This window comes from Bos grunniens, chromosome 2 (genome assembly GCF_055505025.1).
Source record: "Bos grunniens cultivar Pamir isolate PY7600 chromosome 2, Bosgru_T2T1.0, whole genome shotgun sequence".
Classification (NCBI taxonomy): domain Eukaryota; kingdom Metazoa; phylum Chordata; class Mammalia; order Artiodactyla; family Bovidae; genus Bos; species Bos grunniens.
Window position 1 is genome coordinate 133,526,295 of NC_141166.1, and position 20,836 is coordinate 133,547,130.

A 20,836-nucleotide genomic window follows, 5' to 3' on the forward strand; every position below is an offset into this window, starting at 1 on the left:
GGGGCAAGAGGAGAAGGGGACGACAGAGGATGAGATGGGTGGATGGCATCACTGACTCGATGGACGTGAGTCTGAGTGAACTCCGGGAGTTGGTGATGGACAGGGAGGCCTGGCATGCTGCGATTCATGGGGTCGCAAAGAGTCGGATATGACTGAGCGACTGGACTGAACTGACTGATGTTAGAGATTTAGTGGTATGCCCTCCTTCTACAAATTAGAGACTGAGACTCAATAAGTAACTTGTCCAAGACACATCTTAATGGTACAACCAGGACTGATTCCTGAACTTGACTTCTATTCTGGGATCTTGTTTACCATATCTGTGTTCTCTCAGTTTATGACTTAATCATATTGTTTATTCAGTACATTTTTACTTTAAATTTGGAATGTTAAGAAGTGATGAAATGTCTTCTACCCAAAAACTCTCTAGTTTTTCTCAAAGATGAGCATAACAAAGACAGGATGAAGTTCATAACATTAGAGCACTTTCTTAGCTTCATTAAGGTAAGAATTTTACACAAGAATAAGTTCACTTTACATATAATTTGCTTTGGCCAAAAAAACCTTATGTAAAAGTCACAAATTTTAAAACGTCTCTAATCTATATAATAACTTCATGTGTTGTGAAATGGTTTTCTATAATTTTCTTCAGATAGCCAGTTTTCCTGTTTTAGCTGCCTTATAAGAGCTTCCAAAGACTTCAATCTCCCTAGAGTTTGCTGTTCTTGTAACTCAAGGAGTTATTTTTGAATGTAGTTTAGACTTTCTGCCAAGGATATTCCTTATTTACATTGGTCTGCAGTAAAATGCTCAATCCATAAAACATCTGTCTCAAAGTCTATATCATTATTTGAGTCTTCAATGTCTAGGTCTTTAATGTCCATTTCCACCGTTTCCATTGTTTCTTGGGCATGTATAAAAGAATTAATTGTAGGTTTGGAATTTTCTGTAGGTACAAAAATGGCAATAACAGATTCTTTATCTGTTTAATTCTTCACTGTTGGAGTAATTGTGCTGAACATGAATGCATTTTCCTGTGCTGACTTAATTTCCACAGAATCATTTGTGAAGTGTGGGTTAGCAAGATAATTGGTAATTATTTCAAGCACTTCTTGGGTTTCTAAAGGCTGCTGAATACCCTCTGAATTTGAAGTTGTTAAAGTAATAGTCGTAGAATTTAGATTCTCAAAAAATGTGTGCAAACCACCTATATCCATGTCATGGTTAACTAATGTTTCCAAGGTGAATTCTGGTTTTCTGGTATCTTATTTAACTGGATTAAGAGTTAGTATGTTATTTTGCACACTTTCTGGTTTTGGATCTGGTGGCTTTACCAAGGCAGCTGATTCAAGTAATTCTGTATGTTCAGGAAGGACATCTTAATTGGATGCTTATTTTGCTCATTTGATGCAAAAGATGCTTCTGACTTGGTTTTTAGATATACTTCTTTCTCACTTTTCAATTTTTTCTTCTGAGATTTTTTTTCAAGACTCTTTCTCCTGATTGCCTTCAGGCAGAGAAAATATTGTTGAAATTGCAGATTATTTCAAATAGTAAACACCCTATCCGATGTTACAGAGTCAGGAGTAAAATGGTCATTACACAGGAACTGGTACTTACAGATCAGATCAGATGAGTCGCTCAGTCATGTCCGACTCTTTGCCACCCCATGAATCACAGCATGTCAGGCCTCCCTGTCCATCACCAACTCCCAGAGTTCACCCAGACTCAAGTCCACTGAGTCAGTGATGCCATCCACCCATCTCATCCTCTGTCGTCCCCTTCCCTTCTTGCCCCCAATCCCTCCCAGCATCAGAGTCTTTTCCAATGAGTCAACTCTTTGCATGAGGTGGCAAAAGTACTGGAGTTTCAGCTTTAGCATCAGTCCTTCCAAAGAGATCCCAGGGCTGATCTCCTTCAGAATGGACTAGTTGGATCTCCTTTCAGTCCAAGGGACTCTCAAGAGTCTTCTCCAACACCACAGTTCAAAAGCATCATTCTTTGGTGCTCAGCTTTCTTCACAGTCCAATTCTCATATCCATATATGACCACAGGAAAAACCATAGCCTTGACTAGACGAACCTTTGTTGGCAAAGTAATGTCTCTGCTTTTGAATATGCTATCTAGGTTTGTCATAACTTTCCTTCCAAGGAGTAAGCATCTTTTAATTTCATGGCTGCAGTCCCAATCTGCAGTGATTTTGGAACCCAGAAAAATAAAGTCTGACACTGTTTCCACTGTTTCCCCATCTATTTCCCATGAAGTGATGGGACTGGATGCCATGATCTTCGTTTTCTGAATGTTGAACTTTAAGCCAACTTTTTCACTCTCCACTTTCACCTTCATCAAGAGGCTTTTGAGTTACTCTTCACTTTCTGCCATAAGGGTGGTGTCATCTGTATATCTGAGGTTATTGATATTTCTTCCAGCAATCTTGATTCCAGCTTGTGTTTCTTCCAGTCCAGCGTTTCTCATGATGTACTCTGCATATAAGTTAAATAAACAGGGTGACAATATACAGCCTTGACGAACTTCTTTTCCTATTTGGAACCAGTCTGTTGTTCCATGTCCAGTTCTAACTGTTGCTTCCTGACCTGCATACAGATTTCTCAAGAGGCAGATCAGATGGTCTGGTATTCCCAACTCTTTCAGAATTTTCCACAGTTTATTGTGATCCACACAGTCAAAGGCTTTGGTGTAGTCAATAAAGCAGAAATAGATGTTTTTCTGGAACTCTCTTGCTTTTTCCAGGATCCAGCGGATGTTGGCAATTTGATCTCTGGTTCCTCTGCCTTTTCTAAAACCAGCTCGAACATCAGGAATTTCACAGTTCACATATTCCTGAAGCCTGGCTTGGAGAATTTTGAGCATTACTTTACTAGCATGTGAGATGAGTGCAATTGTGCGGTAGTTTGAGCTTTTTTTGGCATTGCCTTTCTTTGGGATTAGAATGAAAACTGACCTTTTCCAGTCCTATGGCCACTGCTGAGTTTTCCAAATTTGCTGGCATATTGAGTGCAGCACTTTCACAGCATCATCTTTCAGAATTTGGAATAGCTCAACTGGAATTCTATCACCTCCACTAGCTTTTTTTGTAGTGATGCTTTCTAAGGCCCACTTGACTTCACATTCCAGGATGTCTGGCTCTAGGTCAGTGATCACACCATCGTGATTATCTGGGTCATGAAGATCTTTTTTGTACAGTTCTTCTGTGTATTCTTGCCACCTCTTCTTAATATCTTCTGCTTCTATTAGGTCCATACCATTTCTGTCCTTTATCGAGCCCATCTTCGCAAGAAATGTTCCTTTGGTATCTCTGATTTTCTTGAAGAGATCTCTAGTCTTAACCCATGAATCTCGTTTCACATTCTTTAAGCATTTTCAAGTCTTTTCTTCGTCATGCAGAGGAAATGGGTAAAAACTCAGCTTCCGGTCTTTATTGTTTCAAGCCCAGTGGTTCTTACAGCAAATCTTACTGTGTCTTACTATGACAAATGACACCTTTAACACCTAGAAGTCAAAATGAAGGGAGAAATAGCAACAGTGTCCATTTTCCTATTGGAACCTCAAGGCTGTCAACAGATAATTCTGTACCTTTTCAATTCACTGCAATAAACATTTACTGAGCACATCCTATGTGACAGGAACTAAGCTGTGGATAAAAGTGAAAGTGTTAGTCACTCAGTCTGCTGTCTGACTCTTTGTGACCCCATGAATTGTAGCCCACCAGGCTCCTCTGTCCATGGAATTCTCCAGGCAAGGATACTGGAGTGGGTGGCCATTCCCTTCTCCAGAGGATCTTCCCTGGCTCAGGGATTGAACCCAGGTCTCCTGCATTGCAGGCAGATTCTTACCTTCTGAACCACCAGGAAAGTGCCATGATGGGGATACAAAAGTATGTATGCTGCAGATACAAAAGTAAATTAAGAAGCTATCTTGAGAAAAGCTAAGGAGTGATAGCACTCCCTTGTGAGTGGTACATGAGGGTGCTGTTGAAGCCCAGAAGACAGAAGTTAGAGGAAATTTTCCAGGGGAGACAACTGCACTGAGCCTTATAGCCTAAATAGAAATTAGCCTAAAGTAGAATGGGTGATGGAGAAGGAGATGGCACCCCACTCCAGTACTCTTGCCTGGAAAATCACATGGGTGGAGGAGCCTGGTAGGCTGCAGTCCACGGGGTCGCGAAGAGTCGGACACAACTGAGTGACTTCACTTTCACTTTTCACTTTCCTGCATTGGAGAAGGAAATGGCAACCCACTCCAGTGTTCTTGCCTGGAGAATCCCAGGGACGGGGGAGCCTGGTGGGCTGCCATCTATGGGGTTGCACAGACTCGGACATGACTGAAGAGAGTTAGCAGCAGCAGCAGCAGAAAGGAAAGAATGGCACAAAGTTAAAAGCACTGAGAGGTGAAATAATGTAATCCCTTAACATTCCTGTGAATGGACAGATGTGCTGACTTGGACTCATACACGCATGCCTAATCCCCCTCCCTGCATGCTCCCTGCACCCTGATGTCAGAGCCTCATCTTTGCAGCCTTGGATGGAAATGTGTAGGGCTTCTGCAGAGGCCTTTATTGTGTAAGATGAGCCCTGCCTTCAGCTGGTGTCACCATGTGACAAACACAGGGGCAGGTGCTCCCCTAGAAACAACCCAGCAGCTGCTTATTTCAGGAGATTTACACTCATACTGAAATATTGCAGACAGAAGTAAGTTTTCTGTTTTAACTGTTGGATTAATTGAGGGATGGGTGGAGATGAGGGGGAGAGAGAGAGAGAGGGAGGGAGGGAGAGAGGAGAGTGGTGAGGTCTTCTGCTGCCTGTAAGCTCTGCAGGGCAGGAGGCAGGTTTAGAGAGGCAGATGAGAGTGTAGAGCAAGCATATTGGCTCCTGCAGGGGTACTTACTTTGGATGTCAGTTGCTTGGGGAGCAGTCTGTTGGGGAGGAGAGGATGCCAGCCTGCTTTAGCAGCAATGAAAATCACAGTTTATTAGAACTAACAGTGCTAACAGTTAATGAGCAATGAGAGCAATCTGGCAGCTGTGAGCTGATGACTGTGGTACTTCTCAGGTGTCTGTGGTGGAGGCCCCTCTTGTCTCGCTTGTTAGACCAGACAGCACAGTATAGCACTCCCTTCAAGGCATCTGGCCTTCGGGCCAGTGATGTCTGAGAACCACAGTGTTCTCTAGACTCTATTTTTCCTGGCAGACTGGATAAGTGCAGGGGAAGGGTGGGTGCAAGGAGAAAGGGCATGACATGACTTAATTGTGTGATTTATGTTTCCTTGCTGGGTTTCATCCACACTATTTAGAATGGAGATGCAAACTTTCTAGTGAGTTCACTTCTTGCTATTAGTGTTAAGGAATTGTCAATAAAAATGTTCATTTAAATTTTGAGAAAACAATATTCAAATATAGTAGAATAAGAATATAAAATAAGTGATACCTCAGTAAGATTTAAGATCATAAAGTGTTTGAAAATATGCTTAAGTAATTTTAATGGTATTGGGAATTTTTACAAAATGATGAGAAGTAGAAAATCAGAATACAAAATTGCACATAGCAATGTTTTTCAAAGTACAGGTAAACAACACATTAATGGGTATTGCAATCATTTTAGTAGAATGCAAAGAATATATATATATATATATGAAAGATCAGAAACTATCAGAATTTATTGCAGGTAGTAAGGAAATGTGTGGGCTTTCCTGGTGGCTCAGTTGGTAAAGAATCATATGACTGCAGTGCAGGAGACCCAGGTTCAATCCCTGGGTTGGAAGGAACCCCTGGAGAAGGAAATGGCAACCCACTCCAGTATTTTTACCTAGAAAATCCCATGGACAGAGGAGCTTGGTGGGCTACAGTCCATAGTAGTCACAAAGAGTCACATGACTTAGTTATTAAACCATCACCACCAAGGAAATGTATTGCTTTGTGAAACCTTTTTGGAATAATTCAAATAATAAAAAATGTTATTGGGTTATAGTCAATCAAATGAATCTGAGAAAGAGTATGTATTATGTTTTTAGCTTTATATATATATATATATAATTAAATATATATTTATATATAATTATATATATATAGTTGACTTTCTCCATATCCTCATCTATGTTTGTAATTTTTAACTGTATAAAGATTGTTATCAATACATTTAACAAGGATTGCTTCTGAGAGTGAATTTATTGATGATTTATGTTTTCTTATTTTTTGCTTTTCTGTGTCCTCAAAGTTTTCTCTAAGCATATATCAATTTAATTCTCAGAAAACTGAGCATAAGCACCATTATAAAAATAAAGAAATAGGATGACCATCACAAAATGATAGGACACAGCTCACTTGGTGGGATTGTCTTGAGCCTCACTATAGCTATTCTTTGTAGAGTATTAAAGGATAATTGGGTTCTGATATGTCACATTGCAAGACCCCATTTTTATGGAAGTTTTAAAATGAGAATGCTATTAAAGTTTAAGAAAGTAAAACTGGCAAAAGGACTAGGGTGCATTCATTTTTTTGTTGACGCATAACAAATGACCACAAACTTAGTGGCTTAAAAGAATACCACTCACAATTCTGTTGATTGAAAGCCTGTGCACAGCATGACTGAAAGCCATACTCAGCCTTGTGAAGATGAAATCAAAGTGTTGGCACTGTTATGGTCTCATCTAGAGCTTGGGATCATCTAAGCTCATATGGTTGTGAAAATTCAATCCTGTGGCCACCCACATCTTCAAAGTCAGTAGGGTAAGATATCCCTCAGGGTGACTTCCTCTCATGGCATGTACCTCTTTTTCAAGGAAGAGCCCAGTACCTTTGAAGGACTCATCTGATCAGATCAGACCCACCAAAGCTAATTTTTGTCTTAAGCTCAACCAATGTTGAAACTTACTTTCACTGTAAAATCCATCCACAGCAGCACCTACATCAGTGTTGATTAAGTAGGAGTGGACCCCTGGAGACCTCGGGACCCTTTTGAGTTCTGACCAGCACACAGAATGATGGTGTGGGGCTGTTCAGAAGGAAGTAACCTGAAGTCACTGCCTTTCAGCACCCACTTTTATAGGAGTTGTATATGGATCCAGAGGAGATCAATGAAATGAGAGTTGAAGATGTGGATGCATTTGTTGAGTATACTTTGTTCATAGACCCTTTGCTCGGTGCCATAGATACACTATTTTCACAGATTGATAAGGATTCTCACTTCTCAGAGGAAGAAAATAAGACCCAGAGTCTTTAAACTTATGCATGATTATCCAGCTTGTGAGTAGCAAAGTTGGAATTCACGCCTAATCTACTTTTTCTCATTGCTCCCTGATGGCATAATGAGTAGATTGTGTTTTTATTTTTATTTTATTATTTTTTTTTGATTGTGTTTTTAGATTAAGTGATTGGGCCAACAGTTGACACACTAAATGATCTCCCAGATCTTAGCACCTCAGAAGGCTTAGTAAGTTTTGGCAAAATCTCATGTTCTGTGTCCCACCATTTCTGCATGTGCCAATGTTTGCCATCACTATTTAACCACAACGTTCCACTCCTTGAACCAGGAGTAGTGCGTGGGAAGCCATTAGCAAGGGACTAATTATAGCACAGTAGATAATAACTGAGACAAGGACCAGTGTTCAAGAACTTAGGACTTTAGATGTATTAAGATAAATTATACATCAGAAACACATATAGGTTTAATCTTTGAAAGTCATGTTCTTCTGTTGTGTTTAAGTGACCATGTATTAATAATATATCCACAAAACTTTGACAGTTACTAAAATCTGCTTATCTGTCACACTTTCTTTATTTCTAACATATCATTTTTATTGACTCATGCATTTTTCATTCATGAAATAGACAAGTATTAATTTCCCTTTATGTAAAAGTGAGTGTGCTAAATGGCAGAGACCTCAGTGAGGTCTGACCTTGGCCTTCTTTGTGCTCACAACGAAAGTTTAATATTGTTTGTCTTGGCTTCACTTTCAAATCTTTCTCCTACTTGCTGGGAATCTTCTCTGGCCCTGTTTGTATCAATTGCCCCCTGATTTCGGAGTCTGCATAGAATTCAAGAGCTTCTTGGTGGTTAGATTAAGAAGAAATTGAATGAAAATAAGCTCTCATTTGATACTATTTATTCACTGACTCATTTACACTTGTATTCAACATGTTTTTATTGGGATCCCTAGAGTGCTGATAATTATAGATGAATAAAGCACAGTATCCGCCCTCCAAATATTTACCATTCACAGGGAGGAGTTTACAAATATTAACATGGAAGTGTCAAATAAGTACCATGAGTAGAATAAACACTTGGAAAAAATACAGAAAGCTTTGTGAAACTCCACCCTTCTCATGGAGTCTTGGACACAGACTCCCACACCTGTCTCCCCTGCACTCTGCCCTACCTCGCATCTGTCCTTTGCCCTCTGGATTCCTGCTATGGCCTTCTGACCACTTCTGCCCTAGTCTAGCTTCTCTCGGTCCCAGCTCACCTTCAACATGGCTCTCTGCTTACTCTTCTGCAGGCCTCTTTTGTGGGGTGGCAGGGGAGCCTCCTCTGTAGAACTCTTTAGTGCCTCTATGACCTGCTTTGGTAAGTGCAGTTGTGCATTTGAAGCAGCCGGATGAAGGCAGCATTGACCAGAATTGCAGGTTCATAAGCAGGACACACAACCCCCTCATGATTTGACCACAGTTGCTTTCTACCTTTGCTGCTGTCACCTTTCCTCAACCCTCAATACTCCTGCCATCCTGAATTCCTGGAGCCCTCAGACATGCCTGGAGGGCATATCTCCTGCCTTTATAGTCATCACTTCCCCTTCTCAAACTGTTTTTTTAAGTTGAGCTTATAGTTGACTTTGGCCTGGATATGTTATCCACCATCCTCTTTTGACTCTGGGAAAATCTTACCATGTATTTCCTGGTTCTTTAGACACTGATCCCAGAGCACCTGTGGATTTTTGTGGGTGCAGTTTTGTTCATTTACACAATACAAACTTCAAATCCCTGGAAGCAACTTGAAGAAAAAGACAACATCTTCTGCATCTCTTGTAGCCCAGGCTTAAATGAGGGCACTGTTTTGAATGAATGAATGAATAAACAAATGAATGCATGTTTTAATGTCCCACTGTAACTGAGAGGAAGGAGTTATGATGAGATGATGAGTCTGCAGTGATTTAAGAAAGCATTTTACTTCACAGCAAGGTAATTCATTACCACTCTACTGAGACCCATGTGTACCAGATAGTGTTTTAGATTCAAGAAAAATATTTGAATAAGTTTTAGCACTTTTGTAACTGTTTATTCATTCAATTCAGTTCAGTTCAGTTGCTCGGTGAGTTCATGGAAGACAGATGGAGATGATAAAGTTATAAGGTAGAAAGATAGAGTATGCTTAGAAGAGAAGACAAATTTGGCTCCAGCTTTTTCTTTTATATATAAACTCACTTATCCTTTCACTACTAAAACAATTTTTGTTGTTGTAGTTCATTGGTCAGTCACTAAGTCATGTCTTACTCTTTGTGACCCCAAGAACTGCAGCACAGCAGGCTTTCCTGTCTTTCAGAAGCTCCCAAAGTTGACTAAAACTCTTGTTCCTCTAGTCCTTGATGATATCCAATTATTTCTTCTCTGTCCACACTTCTCCTCCTGCCCTCAATCTTTCTCAGTTCAAGGTATTTTCCAGTGAATTGAATCTTTGCATTAGGTGGCCAAAGTATTGGAGCTTCAGCTTCAGTAACAGTCCTTCCAATGAAAACTCAGAGTTGATTTCCTTTAGGATTGACTGGTTTTATCCCCTTGCAGTCAAGGGACTCTCAAGTCTTCTCCAGCACCACACTCAAAGCATCAATTCTTCAGTGCTCGTCCTTATTTAAGGTCCAAAACTCACAACACTACAGACTACTGGAGAAAACATAGTTTTGACTAGACAGACCTTTGTTGGCAAAGTGATGTCTCTGCTTTTTAATATGATGTCTAGGTTGGTCATAGCTTTTCTTCCAAGGAGCAAGTCTTTTAATTTCCTGGCTGAAGTCACCATCTGCGGTGATTTTGGAGCCCAAGAAAATAGTCTCTCACTGTTTCCATTTTTTCCCCATCTATTTGTCACTAAGTGATGGGACCAGATGCCATAATGTTAGTTTTTTTAATGTTGAGTTTTAAGCCAGCTTTTTCGCTCTCCTCTTTCACTTTCATCAAGAGGCTCTTTAGTTTCTCTTCATTTTCTGCCATTAGAGTGGTATCATCTGCCTATCTGAGGTTATTGATATTTCTCCCAGCAATTGTTATTCCATCTTTTGATTCATCTGGACTGGCATTTCGCATGAGGTACTCTGCATAGAAGTTAAATAAGCAGGGAGACAATATACAGCCTTGACATACTCTTTTCCCAATTTGGAACAAATCTGTTTTTCCAACTCTGGTTCTCTTGCTTCTTGATCTGCATACTGGTTTGGCAGAAGGCAGGTAAGGTGATCTGGTATTCCCATCTCTTTAAGAGTTTTTAATCTTTATTGTGATTCACACAGTCAAAGCCTTTAGCATAGTCAATGAAGCAGAAGTAGATAACTTTCTAGAATTCTCTTGCTTTTTTTATGATCCAGTGGATGTTAGCAACTTGATCTCTGGTTCATTTGCCTTTTCTATATCCAGCTTGTACATCTGGAAGCTCTCAGTTCAGGTACTATTGAAGCCTAGCTTGAAGGACTTTAAGCATTACCTTGCTAGCATGTGGAGTGAGCACAACTGTATGGTAGCTTGAAATTCTTTGGCTTTGCCTTTCTTTGGGATTGGAATGAAAACTTAACCTTTCCCAGTCCTGTATCCACTGCTGAGTTTTCCAAATTTGCTGGCATATTGAGTTCAGCAGTTTAACAGCATCATCTTTTAGGATTTAAATAGCTCAGCTGGAATTCCATCAACTTTTGAGTACCTCCAGAGAAAAACAATAGAATGGGAGAGACTAGAGTTCTCTTCAAAAAAATTTGAGATACCAAAGAAACATTTCATGTGAAGATGGGCAGCATAAAGGACAGAAATGGTATGAACCTAACAGAAGCAGAAGATATTAAGAAGATATGGCAAGAATACACAGAAGAACTGTACAAAAAAGATCTTAATGACCCAGATAACCATGATGGTATGATCACTCACCTGGAGCTAGACATCATGGAGTGTGAAGTGAAGTGGGCCTTAGGAAGCATCACTACGAACAAAGATAGTGGAGGTGAAGGAATTAAAATGCTGCACTCAATATGCCAACAAATTTGGAAAACTCAGCAGTGGCCACTGGAAAAGGTCAGTTTTCATTCCAATTCCAAAAGAAAACAATGCCAAAAAATGTTCAAACTATTGCACAGTTACATCATTTCACATGCCACCAAACTTATGCTCAAAATTCTCCAAGCAAGGCTTCAGTAGTATGTGAACCAAGAACTTTTATATGTTCAGCTGAATTTAGAAAGGGCAGAGGAACCAGAGATCAAACTGCCAACATTGAAACTGGATCACAAAAAAGGCAAGAGAAGTCCAGAATAACATCTACTTTTGCTCCATTGACTACTCTAAAACCTTTGACTATGTGGATCACAGCAAAGAGTGGAAAATTCTTCAAGAAATAGGACTACAAGACCACTTTATCTTCCTCCTGAGAAATCTGTATGCAGGTCAAGAACAGTCAGAACCAGACATGGAAAAATGGACTGGTTCCAGATTGGGAAAGCAGTATGTCAAGGCTATATATTGTCACCCTGCTTATTTAACATATATGCAGAGTACATCATGCAAAATGCCAGGTTGGATGAAACCCAAGTTGGAATAAGATTGCCAGGAGAAATATCAATAACCTCAGATATGCAGATGATACCATTCTTATGGCAGAAAGCAAAGAGTAACTAAACAGCATCTTGATGAAAGTGAAAGAGGAGAGTGAAAAATCTGGCTTAAAGCTCAACATTCAAAAAACTAAGATGATGACATCTGGCCCCATCACTTCATGGCAAATAGATGGGGAAACAATGGAAACAGTGAGAGACTTTATTTTCTTGGGCTCTAAAATCACTGTGGGTGGTGACTTCAGCTAGGAAATTAAAAGACTCTTGCTCCTTGGAGGAAAAGCTATGACCAACCTAGACAGCATATTAAAAAGCAAAGACATTACTTTGCCAATGAAGATCCATCTAGTCAAAGCTATGGTGTTTCCAGTAGTCATTTTTGGATATGAGATTTGGAGCAAAAATAAAGCTGAGAACTGAAGAATTGTTGATTTTGAACTGTGGTGTTGAAGAAGACTCTCGAGAGTCCCTTGACTGCAAGGAGATCAAACCAGTCAATTCTGAAAGAAATCAGTCCTGAATATTCATTGGAAGGACTGATGCTGATGCTGAAGCTACAATACTTTGGCCACCTGATGTGAAGAACTGATTCAGTGGAAAAGACCCTGATGCTGGGAAAGATTGAAGACAGGAGGAGAAGGGGATGACAGAGGATGAGATGGTTGGATGGCATCACTGGTTTGATCGAAATGAGTTTGAGTAAGCTCTGGGAATTGTTGATGTACAGGGAAACCTGGCATGCTGCAGTCCACTTGGTCGCAAAGAGTTGGACATAACTGAGCAACTGAACTAAACTGAGAATTATGCCATCTTCTGGTCATACTGAGATAAATCTGGGAGTTTTTCTGCCCTCAAGAGGCTTGCAAATTCCTGAGAGTTAGATATCCCATTAATAAATATAGGATGCATGCTGGAAGAATTCTTGGCTTGGGAAAAAATCCCAGGGAAGATGGTATTTGAGCTGAGCCTCGTTGACATTTGTCAGAGATCCAGGGACTCAGGGAATGTGACAGGTACAAAGGATCTTGAAAAGCAGGTAGCAAGAAATAGTCTCTCTGACTTTTATTTGAGCTTAGAGAGATGAATAGGTAGATATGTCAATATCTACAGGCTTCTCTTGGGTTTTCCCAATAAGAATATGGTGTGGAATTTTAGGAACAGGACTTCAAAGATCAAACTTGCTTTAATATTTCAATGACAACAAGCAGCAATTGTTGCCTGGGTGGTGAGAAGAGAGGGTTGACACTGCAGTCAGATACAGCAGTTCCTTCCACACTGACCACCACACTGACTGTGCCAGCCTTTTATGAGCAGCAAGTGGAGGAGAGCGCCTTGCTGACAAGTGGTTGGTGTTCTGGGGCGGGGGGTTGGAGAGTTGGATGCAGGCAAAGCAAGAGTGCCTTCAGAACATTTCAAGTGCTACCTTGTGGGAAGGCAAAAGGGTGTTAGGAGGCAAAAGGCAGGGATTTGAGCTGGAGCGGGGTTAGCCCAGATTGGGAAGTCAGGGCACAGGCAGAGTTGCACTGTCATGGGCTAAATTGTATCTCCTATAGAATCTGTATATTGAAGTCCCAACCCTAACACCTGAAAATATGACTGTACTTGGACTTAAAACCTCTAAAGAAGCAATTAAGTTAAAATAGGTGTTCTTTGGAAGGAATGATGCTAAAGCTGAAACTCCAGTACTTTGGCCACCTCATGCAAAGAGTTGACTCATTGGAAAAGGCTCTGATGCTGGGAGGGATTGGGGGCAGGAGGAGAAGAGCACGACAGAGGATGAGATGGCTGGATGGCATCACTGACTTGATGGACGTGAGTTTGACTGAACTCCAGGAGTTGGTGATGGACAGGGAGGCCTGGTGTGCTGCAATTCATGGGGTCACAAAGAGTCGGACATGACTGAGCAACTGAACTTAACTGAACTGAAGATTATTGATGTGGGCATAAGTCCAATATAATGGGAGTCCTTATAAGAAAAAGAGATCAGGACACAGACACACAGAAGGAAGACTGTGTGAAAACACAAGGAGAAGTTAACCATCTATAAGCCAAGACAGAGACCTCAGAAGAAACCATGTGTCCTAACAGCTTGGTCTTAGACTTTCAGCCTCCAGAACCATGCAAAAACAATATCCATTTAAGCTCCCCAGTCTGTAGCCTAATAGCAGATCCCTACAGAAGAAGGGCTATGAAGAAAGTGTAGCATTTTTTAGGAGATGTGCTCATGTTTCAGTATCTGATAAGTGTCCTGGTATTTGGGGGAAATGGTTTGGGCTCCAAAGGACAAGAGGAAGCTTGACCTTGTTGGAAAATATAAGCAAATACTACTGACATATTTCACATCATTCTCACTGTTGAGTGTGGCCTTGGCATTTCAGGCTTGGACCCAGCCACTGGGGTCTGCGGTTTGTAAATTCACATTCATCTGTTTTAGACATTCCGCTTCTTGTTGTTCCCATAGTCCCATAGTGGGAAGAGGGATATTCAGAGATGACTGGCATGTTATTTCTCAGTAGTGGGCCTGAAGGAGGAAGCCTGAAATACTCTGGCCTGAGACCTTTATGATGGCTCATTGGTGGGGCCAAAACAAGCAGAGTAAATAGTGATGGTCCAGTGCTCTGAAGTATAAGGCAATGGAGGAACTAGAGTTCATTCAGAGAGCTGCCCTGTGCCAGGGAGGCTGGGATGGGCTGGATCTGTCTTGGGTGAAGCTTGGTGGGACTAAGCACTTTGTTACTGTGGCAATGGGGCAAAGTAATTGTGGTTCTCAGAGGGCACAGATTCACATTTTTTAAGTTGTTTTTCTTGTTGAGCAATCCAGCAAAACATAGTGAAAGATAACAATCTTACAAATATATTATGTATCACAGTTCACAGAGTTTTGCCTCATCAAATCAAGTCCCCTTGGGAGACAGGACCCACAGCATCACTCCCTTCTTACACAGGAGAAAACAAGTCTCAGGAGGCCAGTGGACCCCCAGATCCTTAGGTTGCTGACCCAGGCTCAAGTCCCTCCTGTCACAGGTCCTCCTCTTAGCCACTGGATTTGATGGTCAGGCTGACTTTCTGGTTCCCAATCCAGGGAGATTCTTCACTAGGAACACCTGGGCCCTAAGACAATGAGGCCTGGGGTTTCCCTGAATCCTTTGATACCAAGGATCAACTTGGGAGAACTTGAATTTTCCTCTGAGCTGAAGAAGATGATGTCTCTGTTTTTTTGTGTTTTAGGAATAGTAGCATGCTGGTACACTACAGTGTGACCCCAGTGCTGAGACCTACACTGAGTCCCAGTCTTCTTTCTGACATCTAGAGAAAGTGATATGTAGTGAGAAGGCCATTCTAGGCCCTGAGCTTGCATGCTAGCTCCACCACTGTGAGTTCCAAGCTCGGAGGCAAGTTGTTATACTCAACTTTTTGAGCTTCACTTTCCTCATCTGTGAGATGGGAGTGATAATCCTAATCAGTCATGATCACTGTAAGAACTTAAATAGATAGAATAAATGCAAAATGACTAGCACGTGGGTTGAGGGGCAAGGATCAGGCCCTCCAGACAAGAACAAAGCAAAACAGCACACACAAAAAAGTTATGTGGTATTCGTCCTATTCGAACTACCCCAAGCCTCTCTTCCACATTTGCAACTAAGATCATATGTATTCTTGCTTCTATTAAAATTATAAAAATAGAAAATGTACAGAAAAATATACTTTGCTAATGGTTGGAATATTTTCTGTGTATTCTCTGTAAGCCCTAACTTTGTAGATATACATTTGAAGCTCTTGTGAATGCCTTTTCCTTCCCTGGCCACCAGAAGTATCTGCTTTCCAACTTTGGCTGTTTCTGCATTCCCAAACATGTTTTCAAACCTTTACTACATGTTATAATTTTTTACACTGCAGATGTGTATGTACAGTAATAACCTGATATTTATTCTGTTGAAGACATGTAAGATGTTTCCAAATGTTTATTACAAAAATAATTATGGTAAAAATTTTTCTACATGTCTCCTGCTGTTGCTGCTGCTAAGTCACTCCAGTTGTGTCCGACTCTGTGCAACCCCATAGACGGCAGCCCACCAGGCTCTCCCGTCCCTAGGATTCTCCAGGCAAGAACACTGGAGTGGGTTGCCATTTCCTTCTCCAATGCATGAAAGTGAAAAGTGAAAGTGAAAAGTGAAAGTGAAGTCGCTCAGTCATGTCCAACTCTTAGTGACCCCATGGACTGCAACCTACCAGGCTCCTCCAATCCATGGGATTTTCCAGGCAAGAGTACTGGAGTGAGTTGCCATTGCCTTCTCCAAATGTCTCCTAGTATGTGTGAATAAGAGCTTTGGGGGTAGAAAGTGTTTCAAATAGCAAGTCTTGACCTATTAGTGAATCATAAAATCAAGCAGTGGGTTAAGGCCAGCATTTCAAAGAAGGTGGCATGATGGAATAAAACAAACAAACAAACAGTACATCATATGGGAGAAAGATGTGTATTTTTCATGGAGGCACACTCACAGATATACACATATATCAGATTATATATATATATATATCATACACACCTATATGCTTCTTCTGTTGACCCAAAATATAAACAAATGGGGTTTCTACATGGAATCAGGTAAGAAGCATTTGGAAACCAAGATGCTAGTTAACATTAGAATGATTTGCTGATCACATGGTATATGAGCTTTTCAATTTGCCAGATAGCTCTAGATTCATCTCCAAAGTGGTCTTGTCAGTTTTAATACTCTTCCTCCAGATATTTTTTAAACCAATCTGTTGGGTAAGAAATTGTACCTCATTGTGGTTTAATTTGCCCTTCATGGATTAGTGGTACAGGCTGAGCATTTTGCCATATTTATTGCCCATTCAAATTTTCTATTCATATCTTTTTGTTCATTTGTTGAGTGAATTGTTTGCTTTTTCCCTTTTGATTTATTAGGCACTTATATTTGACATGAATTCCTTTAGAGTTACATGTATCACTTATCTACTCCTTGTCTACCTTGTCATTTCACATTGTTTATTATGTCTTTTGTGTAAGTTTTTATTTAAACATGTCATAAATGATTGTATCACCATTCTTTCTGTTCATGACACCAGTTGTCTCGCTGTTCACACTGTCCACATGGTTCACTGAACCCAGAGTAGGCAAGGTGTGAGCTGAGAGGCTGGAAGGAGGCTTGAGGAGCTGTAGGAACTACAGGCATGCTTATTCTTTCCTGGCTGACATGGCAGCGGTAACACAGCCTTTCTGCTGGCTCTGACACAGCAGCCACAGCAGCAGCCACAATATAACCTAACACAGCACAACCTCTTTCCTCTTGTGCCTGACCCAACGGGCTCAGCTGTGATGCAGCAATAATACCTCCTCTTTCTAGGTGGAGGTCGAATATCTGTAAAGCACAAAACATCCTGTGACCAAGCGAGTACCTTATAACATGCATGTGCAGTGCTATAAACAATCTCAGTTGCTACACAGTCATTATTTACAAAACGTGGGGTGAGAGAGCCTGAACGCACCATCTTGGCTAATTTGCTCTCTCCCCACACGCCACCCTCTTCAGGGTCTCTGGCCTCACATTCTATACACAGTCCATCTTCTGTAATATTCCTTTGGCGAGTAACACTGACCCTTGGATTTACATCTTGCAACAGCAGTAACTACAACAAACAATTACATCATATATACATAACAAAACCCAATTCCAGGTATTACCTGGAACTCATGTTGCAGTCCTTGCCATCATGGGGCTAGAAGAGCCAATCACCACATGTGGACTGCCTTTATCTTCCATGGCCAAGTCCAGTCCTCTGTTTGTTCTTGTGAAATTGCAGGAAAGCCTCCACAGGGGCAACTTCACCCCACGGGGCTTTTGTTAAAGACACAGGCGCTGGGCCCACCCCTTCAAGGAGGGGTTTTTTGTGCGTTCACAGACTACCCACATGGTTATGCTCTTGTAAATCTGAGGACATAGCCACTACAGTACACTGTTATAAATCTACATCATCTACACTGTTCTAATTCTTACAGTACCCTCATCATAGGACAGAGCCCTTACACTTTACTCCTCATGAATCAGCCCACGTTTGCACGTGTGTAACCAGGATAGTACTCCTGCCAGCTTGGGCCCTCTTCAGGGTCTTCATTCACACTTTTCAAAATGGCATCTCACATGCCACTCCTCTACTTCTCTCAGTAAGGACCCACAAGCACTCTACAGGTGCGGGGCCCACCTCTGCATCCCAGAGTCACAAAAGCCAAGCTGCCAAGGTTTCCCCTTGCATTTGCTGAAAATGCTTACCCAAGTTGACCAACTTTGGCTGAGTGTATATGGTTGATACGTTGTTAACTCAGGCACATTGGGGGCCCCTTGAAGATGTACACCCTGGGCCATAGGCTGCTTATGCTTCACTTTCTGCTGTACAACAGGTCTCGCTGCCATGAAGGGACCTGTAGTCTCATAACGTTCATCATCGCAGTCACTTACTGCCTCGTCAGAGATGCTGGGTTCCTCAGGGCTACAGGATTCTTGTTTAATTGCAGTGTACGTTGCTCTAGTCCTTTCAATAGTTTCTGTACATTGTGCACTGGTGCGGCATCACAGAGAGAACTATCCATCTTCAGGGCAGTCAGGAAAATCCACCCCCACGATGCCAGTGGATGTTCATGCTGCTTTCTTGGGAAACCCACCACCCATAATGCCTTTTCAGTGCTACCCAGTGAATCCTCCACTGCCTTCCAGTCTTCCACCAGAGCTCATGTGAAGAGGATTGAAAGGGTAACAGGCAGGAAGGCCAGGGGTCTTCAAATGGAGGAAATAGGCTGCAAGTGTCACATTTGTTATCTCTCTCTTAAGCAGCGGGAGGAAACAAACTAGTGTTATATTTTTTCTCCTTCTCTATACAAATATAAAAGAAGGTTTCTCTTAAAATTCTGTGTTGCCATAATGACACCTGGTTCCACCTGAACTTAACTTTTCTCAAACCTTGAGCTAACCAATGCATTTTTCTTATGGAAAAGTTTATCTTAAGCTATGTTTATGTGCTCTCCACTCCCACATAAACATAACTTAAGACAAACATTTCCATAAGAAAAATTCATTGGTTAGCTCAAGGTTTGAGAAAGAAGAAAGTGAAAAAGTTGGCTTAAAGCTCAAGTTTTCATTCAGAAAACTAAGATCATCGCATCCAGTCCCATCACTTCACAGCAAATAGATGGGGAAACAGTGGAAACAGTGGCTTACTTTATTTTTCTGGGCTCCAAAATCACTGCAGATGGTGATTGCAGCCATGAAATTAAAAGACACTTACTCCTTGGAAGGAAAGTTATGACCAACCTAGACAGCATATTAAAAAGCAGATCCATCACTTTGTCAACAAAGGTCCATCTAGTCAAGGCTATGGTTTTTCCAGTGATCGTGTATGGTTGTGAGAGTTGGACTATAAAGAAAGCTGACTGCTGAAGAATTGATGCTTTTGAACTATGGTGTTGGAGAAGACTCTTGAAAGTCCTTTGAACTGCAAGGAGATCCAACCAGTCCTTTCTAAAGGAGATCAGTCCTGGGTGTTCATTGGAAGGACTGATGTTGAAGCTGAAACTCTGATACATTAGCCACCTGATGCAAAGAGCTGACTCATTGGAAAAGACCCTGATGCTGGGAAAGATTGAGGGCAGGAGGAGAAGGCGCCGACAGAGGATGGGATGGCTGGATGGCATCACTGACTCGATGGACATGGGTTTGGGTGGACTCCGCTAGTTGATGATAGACAGGGAGGCCTGCTGTGCTGCGGTTCATGGGGTCGCAAAGAGTCGGACATGACTGAGCGACTAAACTGAACTGACTGATGTTTATGTGCTATGTATTTACCATATATTCTGTTTTCGAGTCAGTTCTGCCTAAACGGTCAGAACCGACTTTACAAACCAGTACGTTTTACTCCTACATTGTTCTCCTAATCTATGGTAATGAAACTATATATTTGCTTGGAAATCTGCCTTTCTTCAGGATTCATGTCAATCGTTTTATGGCCCAGGATGACTCAGCTGGTGCCAATGTTATCTCAATGCATGGGGTCTGGTGTCATTTTCTGACTTTTGAGACATTTCCTTTCTCTAATTAGCATACTGCTAATAGCTATATTACATCTGGCTAAAGACTAGCAGGGGGACACGCTTTCTTCCCCCTTCTGCTGTCTATGTCAGAAGCTTTCTCTATCTCTTTTATACTTTAATAAAACTTTATCACACAAAAGCTCTGAGTGATCAAGCCTTGTCACTGGCTCCGGATTGAATTCCTCTCCTCTGGAGGCCAAGAATCCCGGAGTCTTTTGTGATTTAGTAACAACCTTTCAGGATCATGGCCACATGGGTACCACATGCTGTATGGTGACCACTGACTTCCTCCATGCAGTGGAGCCTCATGCTTCCCTACCCACTGAGAATCCTGCCAACTCTTCTTCTGTGGAGCCTCAGGCTCCCCTACCTGCTGGGTATGCTGCCAACTATGTCAATTGTGTCACTAGTCATCCTGTTCCTGATGACAAATGTCTCACTGTTCATACTGTCCGCATGGATCGCTGAATCCAGTGCAGGCAAGGTGCGAGTTAAGAGACTAGAAGGAGACTCAAGGAGCTGTAGGAACTGCAGACCTGGCTGGCACGGCAGCCATAACACAGCCTCTCTCCTGGCTGATGCAGCAGCCATAACATAACATAACTTAACACAGCACAACCTCTTTCCACTCGTGGCTGACTCAGTGGACACAGCCATGACACAGCAGTAATGACTCTGCTTTCTAGGTGGAGCTCATATATCTGTATAGCCCAAAACAGCCCATGATCAAGCAAGTTCCATGTGACACGCATGCACAGTGCTATAAATGATCTCAGCTGTACATAGTCATTATTTACAAAAGGTGGGGTGAGAGAGCCTGAACATGCCATCTTGGCTAATTTTCTCTGAAGGCAATGGCACCCCACTCCAGTACTCTTGCCTGGAAAATCCCATGGACGGAGGAGCCAGGTAGGC

The 20,836-nt window shown here is 41.6% G+C and overlaps 1 pseudogene; it reads right to left on the reverse strand.

The window, feature by feature from the left end:
• Positions 1 to 601: 601 nt before the first annotated feature.
• Positions 602 to 20,512, reverse strand: LOC147378788 (THAP domain-containing protein 5-like; annotated as a pseudogene).
• Between the last annotated feature and the right edge of the window lie 324 nt (positions 20,513 to 20,836).